This window comes from Macrotis lagotis, chromosome 1 (assembly GCF_037893015.1).
Source record: "Macrotis lagotis isolate mMagLag1 chromosome 1, bilby.v1.9.chrom.fasta, whole genome shotgun sequence".
Lineage (NCBI taxonomy): Eukaryota > Metazoa > Chordata > Mammalia > Peramelemorphia > Peramelidae > Macrotis > Macrotis lagotis.
Window position 1 is genome coordinate 471,379,419 of NC_133658.1, and position 8,496 is coordinate 471,387,914.

Sequence of the window (8,496 nt, forward strand, 5' to 3'; positions counted from 1 at the left end):
TTTTCTAGATTATTTTCTTGAGCTCTCTAAGTATAACATCTTATCATCTGCAAAGAGTAAAATGTTGCTTCCTCATTGCCAATTCTGATTCCTTCAAATACTTTTTCTTCTCTTATTGCTAAAGCTCACATTTTTAATATTTTATTGAATATCAATGGTGATGATGAGCATTCTTGTTTTACCCCTAATCACACTGGAAATATTCCTAGTTTATCCCCATTACATATAAAATTTTTTCATGATTTTTATTTATTTTATTATTTTTATTCATTGTTTTAATGAAAATTCCATTTATTCCCCTATTCTTTTATGTTTTTATATGAATTGTATTTTATCAAAAGTTTTTCCAGCATCTTTCGAGATAAATATACGATTTTGTGTTTTTTATTAATATATTGATTTATGTTGAATGTTTTTCTAATGTTGAACTATCCTTGTCTACTTGGTATTTTAGTAATAACTTATCATCTTTTTTCTAAAATGTTATTTAAGATTTTTGCATAAATGTACATTAGGTAGATTGGCCTGTAGATTTCCTTGTCTGCTTTGATGCTTCCTGTTTGTGCTTTATGCACCATATTAATCTCAGAAAAGGAATTTGGCAGAAGTTCTTCTCATCTTATCTTTTAAAAATAGTTCATGTAGAATAGGAACCAATTATTCCTTAAATGTTTTGTAGAATTCATTTGTAAATCCAAGTGGATCTGGAGACTTTTTCATTGGCAGTTTATTGTTGGTTTCTTCAATTTCAATTTTTTTTCTGAATTGGGGTTATTTAGGTATTTTATTTCTCCTTCTATTAATCTGGGCATTTTGTATTTTTGTAAATATTCATCCATTTCACTCAGTTTGTCAAATTTATTGGCATTTAGTTCAGCAAAATAGTTCTGAATTAACTTTTTAATTCCCTCCTCAATGCTGATTAATTTTTCCTTTTCATTTTTGATACCAATAATTTGATCATCTTCTTTACATTTTTATCAGATAAGGCAAAGGTTTATCTATTTTTTATCAAATCAATTCATAGTTTTTATTAATTATTTTTATTATTTTATTTTAATTATTTTTTTATTAAGTCAATGGTTTCCTTGCTTTCAATTTTCTTAATCCCATGATTTTCAGAGTTTCTAATTTGATATGTATTTGGGGATCTTTAATTTGTTCTTTTTCTAACTTTTTAAGTTGCATACCCAATTCATTGATCTCCCTTTCTTTATTTTATTCCTATAAACACTTATAGATACAAAATTTCCCATAGAGGCTGCTTTGGCTACATTTCCTAAATTTTGTTATGATATCTTATTATAATCATTCTCTTACATTTTATGATTTGTTGTTGTTTGATCTACTCATTCTTTAAAATTAAATTATTTGGTTTCCATTTAATTTTTGGTTTATCTTAACATGATCCTTTATTACATGTAGTTTTTATTGCACTATGATCTGAAATACATGTTTTTATTATTTTCTCTGGAGTACATGACACCTATATCATGTACTAGGGCATAAAAACTTTAAGAATTGAATACAGAAAAGCAGAAATAAAAATGATAATGGATGTTATTCATATGTAGATTGAAGTATACCTTTTTATTTTGTTTTCTTAAGGGTTCTTTTTTTAAGGTTTTTTTAAGGTTGGGATAGCCAATGATTTCTTTTACAATATGATTTTATGGAAATGTTTTGCATGATTAGACATTTTCACTTCATATCACATTGTTTGCTTTTTCAATGTCCTGTAAATAATCTTGCACCCTGAGGTGTCTGCTAACTACAGTTCTCTGCCCTGGAACCTAAACCAGAAACTCTATTCTCTTCCAACTATGCACAGTCAGCAGAGTTCTGGTCCTTCTCTGCTGCACTCACCAGGTTGATGCTAGTTCCTCCTTCCCAACAATGGCACAGCTGTGCTTGGCTTCTCTGGACAGTCAGAGATGGTGATTTAATCTTCTACTCAGACATCAGACATCCACACTGGGAGATAAAAGTTTCTCAGGCTGAGGATGCTGAGGCCGCCTCTCAACCCAACTTCCCCCATATCTTATTGGTTGATGCTGTAGAATCGTCCTGGAAATATTTGCATTGTAGAGATCCAATATCTACCCCACAAGGTCGGGCACTTCCTGAGTTTTTCACATATTGTCTTGTATTTATTGATTTCTACAGCTCTGAAGAAATGTTCTAGTATTTTGTTTGTTTGTTTGAAAGAGGAAATTTGGAGAACTGATCCATCCCCATCTTCTTGCAGGGCTAGTTTCAAACAAGAAAATGTTTTCTTCTCAGTTCTCACACTTTTTTTCTTACTTTTCTTCAATGAAAAACAAATCTATGTGAGGAAAAGAAAATGAACTATCTCAAGAATTAAGTCCCAAGACGGAATCGGTGGAATTCACTAAAGTTCCAGTTAACTATTTTCAGTCTTAGTTCCCTCAGCTCTCTAATGATCCAGTTAGGAGTTAAGTGGAGCAGTAACTAGAGTGTGCAGACTAACATCAGAAAGGCATCTTCCAAAATTCAAATCTGACCTAAGACATTTGCTAGCTTACTGACCTTGGTCAAGTAACTTAACCCTGTTTACCTCAAATTACTTTATCTGCAAAATGAACTAGGGAAGAAAATGGAAACTTTTTAATATCTTTGTCAAGAAAATCCCAAATGGGTTTACAAAGATTGGAACATGACTGAGAAAATGCTGAAGACAGCATGTGACATTTTATTTTATATTTTATGGAAAGAGTTAAGTCTCAGATAAGTAAAATTATTTATTATATAATAAAAATAATCTCTTACATATTGGTTGATTTTCTATTTAAGTATTGTTCCTAGAAAACAGACCTCATATAAGTTATATACTTAGGGCTCTTTCCAGTGTGATTTTTTTCAGAAAACAGGAAAAACTTGGCTAATGTTAACTCAGAAGTAAATTCATTATGCATTGAAAGAAAAAATAGTTCTTTACAATGTACAATTTTTTAATTTAAATTTCATTTTATTTAATTACATGTAAATATTGTTTTCAACAGTCATTTTTGAAAGATTTTGAGATCCATATTTTTCCATCTACCTTCTTGCCCCCCCCACTCATGACAGGGTATAAAGGACTACATATACAATCATGTTCAGCACATTTCCATATTAGTCATGTCATGAGAGAAAAATCAGAACAAAATTGAAAAACACATGAGAAATAAATCTTTTTTTAATTGTATAAATATTTTATTTCTTTTCCAATTGTATACAAGAGTAGTTTCTACTTATCATTTTTGTAAGGTTTTGAATTTTATAATTTTTCCCCCATTCTCCCTTCCCTCCCCCCCATGGCCCACCATGGAATGCAATATGATAATCTTTACATTGTTTCCATGCTATGCATTAATTAAAATAGAATGTGTTCAGAGAAAAAGCATATCCTTCAGACAAAATTTTTACAGTTAGTAAAATTATGTACTGCATAAGACACTTTTCTTTTTTGTTCTTTTTGTTCTTTTTTTCTTTCTTTTTTTGGTGTTTGTACAGTTTTATTTTTTTTTAATTGTTAATGTACATTCATTGGCACATTTTAATGCAAACTACATACAGAGAGCTTTCCTAAAATCTAAGAAAGTGGAATGCCAAGGAAGTCAACAAAACATGAAAAACTTAAAGTGCTAAAACAGAAGGCACTTCACAAAATATATTCACTGAAACAATTCATATGTCATTTTATATCCTTCATTTTGCAAATGGCAGTGGAAAACTAATTGGACTAGAAGGATATAAAGAAAAATAGGGACAGCTGACAGCAGTAATGGTATAAAATATTTTAAATGATAAGAGACCTGAGATCAATTATTTTGTAGTGACCTAAAAAGACCTGCTTAGTATTAACTTCCCTCCCACAGAAGGGAGAAATAAGAGATGTTGGGATGATAACAACAACAATAATATGAAAATCATCCCCCCCTTCCCCCTCTTATCTCCTCCAATAACAATCTTGTGGCTAATTTTGTTCGGGGGGAAAAAAAAATACAACCAAATCATAAAACTTGCAAAGTCACTTTGCTCTGAAGAGATCAAACTCCCTTTTGTTCTTTTGGGTACAGTTTTGTGAAGTAATTAAACAAAAGGAAAAATACTCCCAGAGTCAATGAACTAAAAAGTTGTGACATTCATTATTTTAAATACTTAGATTATGAAGAAGTCTAGGGTGTTTACATAGTTAGAGGTAGATACAGGCCAAATAGTTCTTATGGAATCTAATAGTTTAATATCTGTACTTCAAAGAGATCGCACACTCCTTCATTCTCATCCAGGTTAAAGTTGTAGTCATCAGCAGGAGTAGGAGAGAGCCTAATAGGGGAAACACATCAGAAGACATTAATTCATCAATGATATCACCACTAATAGAGCCTGAGGGTGTATCTGAAACTGGTGTCTGCTGAAGAAGCTGACCTCTAGTTAAGGGTGTGTTGCTCAGGTAGATTCTGGGTCTCTATATTAGGTTTCTGTGGAGTCACTGGAGTAGAAACTTGAGAAAGAGGTTGTGTGAGGTCATCAGGTGGAGGAACAGGAAAAACCACTGGCTTACAGGAACTGGATTCCTTATTAATAAGCAGTACGTGGATAGGTCCTGAATGACTCTTTAAATTGATCTGGTATTTCTTTTGTCCATTCTGGCCCATTTCAGGAATAGGTACCTCCAGTTGTGTACCAGAAGGTGTTTGAATAGCAAGAAGTGTATCTCCGTTAAAACAGTTACAGATATCTTCATGAGTTATATAAGAAAATCTGTTGTTAATGGAGTCATCCATAACATTTTTGATGCTTTGCTGTAGCCATAATTTCTGTTGATCAAGTTCTCTCTCTTTTAGTTCCAGATCCTCAATTTCTGCTTTGAGATATCTCAGTCTATCGATTACTTCCTTTGTATTACATCCAGCACCTAAACCTTTCCATTGGATACTATTTTTGGACTTTTTTCAATTAAATCAATTCCTTCCAAAGCATTGGTAAATATCATAAATTCTTCTTTTTTGCCTGACAGCCAAAGTATCTGCAGCCGCCTTGAGACCCAGGACGCCTTCCTTGGCCTCCTGCAGCAGCGACACGAACTTGGCGGTGAGCAGCCCCAGGCTCTTCTCTTGGCGGCTGCTGGCCCCGCTCCCGCTGCCCGAGGGCGCTGCGGGCGGCGGCTGCGGCCGCGGGGCTGCCCCTGGCCGGGTGGTGGCTGCTGGCCAGAGCTCCCAGGCTCGGCCGCCGCCATGCCGCCCGCCGCCCCGGGCCCTAGGGCCCGGGCCCGCTAGGGCTCCACCCGGATCCCGCTGCCCTCCCGCCGGCCAAAGCGCTTGGGCTCCGGGGCTGGGGGTGAGCGAGGGAAGCGACACTTTTCTTTAAAAACTAATTGAAGTCATAATCTTTGGTGTTTGTTTAAACTCCACAATTCTTTCACTGAAAACCAATGGAATTCTCTGACACAGATATCCTAAAATTGTCCCTGATTATGGCACTGATGGAATAAATAGGTCCATTAGGCATAATTATCACCTCCATGTCACTGTAATCTTCTTCTGGCTCTGCTCATATCACTCAGTTTCAGTTCACACAACTCCTTCTAGGCTTCTCTGAAAACCCATCCCTCCTGGTTTCTAAAAGAACAATTGTGTTCCATCACATTCCTATACTTCAATTTGTCCAGGCATTCCCAATTGATGATCATCCCATAGATTTCCAATTCTTTGCAAGGACAATCAGAGCTGCTGTTAATATTTTTGTATCACTGATGTTTTTACCCTTTTTCATGATCTCTTTTGTGTATAAATCCAGTGGTAGTGTTGCTGGATCAAAGAGAAAGCTCATGATTACTGCCCTTTGGGTGTAACTCCAAATTGCTCTCCAGAAAGATTGGATGAGTTCACAACCCACCAAAAACATATTAGTGTCCCAGATTTCCCACATCCCTTCCAGCATTGATCATTGTCATTTCTGGTCAGATTGACCAGTCTGAGAGGTGTGAGGTGGTACCACGAGATGCTTTAATTTGCATTTCTCTAATAACTAATGATTTAGAGCAATTTTTCATGTGACAATGGTTAGCTTTGATTTCCTCACCTGTAAATTGCCTTTGCATATGCTTGGACCATTTGTCAATTGGGGAAAGGCTTGTCTTTTTATAAGTTTGACTTAGTTTTCTATTTATTTTAGAAATTAATGTTTTGTCAGAAATACTAGTTGTAAAAATTGTTTTCTAATTTCCTATATTGCTTTTGATCCTGGGTACAGTGGTTTAGTTTGTGCAAAAGCTTTTTAATTTAATGTAATCAAAGTAAGCCATTTTGTTTTAAATGATGTTTTCCATCTCTTCCTTTGGTCATAAACTGCTCTGCTTTCCATGGATTTGACAGGTTCCTTGTTCTCCTAGTTTGCTTATAATATTGATTTTTATGTCTAAATCCTGCACCGATTTTGATCTTTTCTTTTTCTTTTAAAGCAATGGGGTTAAGAATGATGTGCCCAAGGTCACATAGGTAATTAATTATTTAGTGTCTGTGGTCGAATTTGAACTCCAACACTTGGCTACCCCTTGATCTTGTCTTGGTATGATTTGAGATGTTGTTCTAATCCAAGGTTCTTCCATACTATCTTCCAATTTTCCCAACAGTTCTTATTGAAGAGTCAATTCTTATCCCAGAATATGAGCCATTTAGATTTATCAAACAGTATATTACGATAATCATTTCCTGAGATCTCTTTTGTCCCTAGTCTATTCCACTGATCCACCACACTATTTCTTAGCTAGTTCCAGGCTTTTGCTGACTGATACTTTATAATATAGTTTTATTTCTGGTATGGTTAAGCCACCATCATTTGCACTTTTTTTCATTAAATCCTGTGATATTCTTCACTTTTCGCTTCCCCATATGAATTTAGCTACAATTTTTTCTAGGTAATTAAAGTAATTTTTTTGTAAGTTTGATTGGAAAGGCAAATAAGTGCCTTAATTCAGGCAGAATTGTCAATTTTATTATAATAACTCAGTTTATCCATGAGTAGTTGATATTTGCCCAATTATTCAAATCTTACTTTATTTGTGTGAAAAGTGTTTTATAGTTGTTATCATAGAGTTTCTGAGCCTGCCTTGGCAGATAGACTCCCAAGTTTTTTTATATTTTCTGAAGTTTTTAAATGAGATTTATCTTTCTAGCTCTTTTTTGATGTATCTTGGTAGAAAAAGAGAAATGTTGAAGATTCATGTGTATTCATTTTGTCATACAATTTTAGTAAAGTTGCTACTTGTTTCAAGTAGCTTTTTAGATGATTTATTAGGGTTTTCTAGTTGTACCATCATGTCATCTGCAAAGAGTGAGTGTTTCCTTTCTTCCTTCTCAATTTTAATTCCTTCAATTCCTTTTTCTTCTCTTATTACTGAAGCTAACATTTCTAATAAAATATTTAATGGTATTTATGATAAACAGCATCCTTGTTTCAGTCCTGATCTTGTTGTACCCAAAGATCAAGACAGAGACCAGAATTTGATAAGGTTGGAGATCTTTATTCCCAGGGACTGTCTGCGGATTGAGTACCCAAATCAGACAGTACCTGAGTGTTCAGGGGATAGGGTTTTTATAGTGTTGTGAGGGGGGTGGGTACTAAGAGCAAGAATGATACAGAGAAGCAAAGACAGAAGTTAGATATATTATCTTGACATATACATATGTAAACATAGGGTTCCGTATAGATAGGGGTGAGAAGGAGGGGTCAGGGTCTTTGTGTGATGTTAGAACATATTTTCTGAGATGGAGGGAGTCAGGTATTTACTAACTTATGGTTCCAGCTGCATTTGGGGAAGGGGAAGGCAGTCCTGGAATTTAACAGATACAGCAAGGTAATTAGTCTAACAAGGGTGCTTTGTAAATCTTTAGACAATTTTATGGTATATCCATGGCCCCTTGGGTCTTAACAGACTATTTTCAGACTCAAACGCACCTAGCCAAAATTATATTTCTAAGTAATTTCTACAGGCCCAGAAGGATGTCAGGGACCCCTTTCTATACAGGAATTTCACAAACATTGTTATTGTACTTCAATCTCATTGGGAATGACTCTACCTTATTCCCATTGCACATAAAACTTATTGATGGTTTCAGATAGAAACTGCTTATCATTCTAAAGAATAATTAAATTATTCCTAGGTTCTCTAGAGCTTTTAGTGGGAATGGTTGTATTTTGTCAAAGACCTTTTCATTTTTCAGCATCTATTGAGAGAATCATATGATTTCTGTTAGGTTTATTATTGATATAGTCAATTATACTGAGAGTTTTCACAATATTGAACCATTAAATCCTGCTTGGTCATAGTGTATTATCCTAGACATAACTTGCTGTAATTACTTTGCTAAGATTTTATTTAAGATGTTTGCATCCAAATTCAACAGGAAAATTGATCTATCAGTTTCTTTCTCTATTTTGACTGTTCCTGGTTTAAGTATCAGTACCATATTGGCGTCATAGAAAGAGTTA

At 34.5% G+C, this 8,496-nt stretch overlaps 1 pseudogene; it reads right to left on the reverse strand.

The window, feature by feature from the left end:
• Positions 1 to 4,235: 4,235 nt before the first annotated feature.
• Positions 4,236 to 5,242, reverse strand: LOC141519824 (transcription factor E2F5 pseudogene; annotated as a pseudogene).
• Positions 5,243 to 8,496: the final 3,254 nt, after the last annotated feature.